Here is a 2,516-nt window from a genome sequence, read left to right as displayed (position 1 = left end):
CCAGCTCCATATGCTAAGATATTGGCAGGAACGTTCGTGTCAACTGGTGGTAGACAAAGTGTTAATGACGTGACTGAGCGGCTCCGGGAATTTGAGGAAAGCCTTTCTGATCCCCTAGGGGCTTATGTCTCTAGGGTGGAGAAACTGAGTGAAACAACTGTTGACTGTTTTGAAAAGCTGTTGAGAGAAATTAAAGCACTCAGGGAGCACACACATGACTCTTGATTTGTAGGAACCAATGTTTCAGCTATTAGGAGAAAGCATTTCCAATATCCAGAGAGAGAGAGAAAGCGTTTCCAGTCCCCAGAGAGAGAGAGAAGGCGTCCCCAATCTCCAGAGAGAGAGAACACAGGCAGGCCGCCATCAGAGGTTTACTGTGGTCCTTCCTATGTGAGCAGGGAGAAGATATGAGTACGTGGCACAATAAACCTGCAGGGGAACTTCAATAACGAGTGCATGAGTTAACAGGGCAGGCTTCTAGGAAAAGGCCTGCCCCGGTTTACAAAAGAGATTCTGGTGCTCGTTAAGAAATCTCTAATTCACACCGAGTGACCGTGGAAAACCGAGATTAGAGGTGCCCTGCCTCCAGCCAGGCGGAGGAAAGGGATAACAGAGTTTACTGGACGGTACAGATAAGATGGGCTGGTACAACACGCCCTCAGGAGTACAAGGCTTTGGTGGACACTGCTGCTCAGTGCACAATAATTCCTTCAGACTGTAAGGGGACACAACTCATCAGTATTTTTGGAGTGACTTGGGGAATCCCAAGAGCTGACTGTTGTAGAGGCTGAAATGAGCCTAACTGGAAAAAATTGGCAAAAGCATCCCATTGTGACTGGCCCAGATGCTCTGTGCATCCTTGGCATAGACTACCTTAAGAGAGGGTATTTTAAGGACCCAGAAGGGTATAGGTGGGCATTTGGGATAGCAGCTGTGGACACTGAGAGAATTGAACAGCTGTCTGATTTTCCTGGTCTTTCAGATGGCCCTTCTGTTGTAGGACTGCTGATGGTTGATGATCAGCAGGTGCCAGTTGCTACCACAATGGTGCATCGTCGACAGTATCGCACCAATCGGGACTCTTGGATTCCTATTCGGAAACTGATTCGTCAACTGGAAAGCCAGGGTGCGATCAGGAAGACTCGCTCACCTTTCAATAGCCCAATTTGACCAGTGTGTAAGTCTAGCGATGAGTGGAGATTAACTGTAGACTACTGTGGCCTGAAGGGGGAAGGGGGAAAAAGGGTGAAGGGAAACCTTCTCCCATGGTTTTGATTGTCTTCCCACGATCAAACCACGACAAAAACAAAGAATCAGTGTGGTGAGGCTGTAGAGTGGCTCTTGGTTTGTCCTGCAAACAAGCTCTGAATGCGGATTCTTGCAGGTGTAGTGGAGCAGGCAGCAGTGTCTCTGAGCAAAGCTCTGGGGGACGGGGTCCTGTGTGCTGGGGACAGCTTCCCTCGCCATTCTCTGCTCCCTCCTCCTTCAAGCAGGGGCTGCCCCACGCCACACACAGCCAGTCCCAGCCGGGCCCGGAGGTGGGTGTCTCCATGACGACCGCCCGGGCTCTGTGACGTCATAACCAGAGGCCATTGTGACATGGGGTCGTCATAGCCAGAGGCCATTGTGACACGGGGGTCCCCGCCCTGACCGTGGGGGTATTTAAGGAGCGAAAGCCCTGGGGTGCTCACTCCCAGGAGAGCAGCTTCTCAGGAGGCAGCAGCTTCTCAGGAGGCAGCATCTCCCCTGAGTGCTCACCGCAGCTCTGTGGTAGACGAGACCCAAGATGCCCATTGACGAGGAGGCAAACGCCCACTCCCAGCCCTTCGGGCTGCCACCCTTGCTCCATGGGCCACAGGGGAGGGACGGGACAGGGCAGGAGGGGGAGGCCGGTGGTTGGATGGGGACGCAAGCAGCTGCTGTGGTGCCGGGGCTGCCGCCTCCATCCCATGTGTCCTGCTCCTCCTCCTGCCCGCAAATCAGCCACAGCCTGGGCCAGCACACCCTCCAGAGCACCTGGGTCACCCCCTCGGTCCAGAGGCGCTTGCAGGACCACCATAAAGGTCCCCAGGAGGGGTCTGGCTGGCCTCGCAGCACCAACACCGAGGCAGCAGCAGAGGCAGAGTGCCCAGCACCTGCCCCACAGGGCCCCACAGCCGATGACGCGGCTCTGTGGGACACAGCCCAGCACATCGTCAGTGAGGCCATGTGGAGGGCTGTGGCTGAGATCGTGGCAGCTGGCCAGGAACCGGAGGAACAGCAGGACCTGGCCCAGCGCGTGGACTTGCAAGATGAGAATGGCAAAGAGGGGTGCCAAGGCGGAGACACCATCCACAGCATCTGGATCAACCCCTCAGTCCAGGAGCACCTCCAGGATGCCCCTGCAGGTCCCCAGGAGGGGTCTGGCTTGCCCAGCTGCACAGACACGGAGGCGGCAGCAGAGGCAAAGCACCCAGCACCTGCGCAGCACAGCCCCACAGAGGACAATGTGGACCTGGCAGACATTGTGCAGTACA

This window comes from Columba livia, unplaced genomic scaffold (assembly GCF_036013475.1).
Source record: "Columba livia isolate bColLiv1 breed racing homer unplaced genomic scaffold, bColLiv1.pat.W.v2 Scaffold_122, whole genome shotgun sequence".
NCBI lineage: Eukaryota > Metazoa > Chordata > Aves > Columbiformes > Columbidae > Columba > Columba livia.
Note: the sequence above shows the minus strand (reverse complement) of the source record.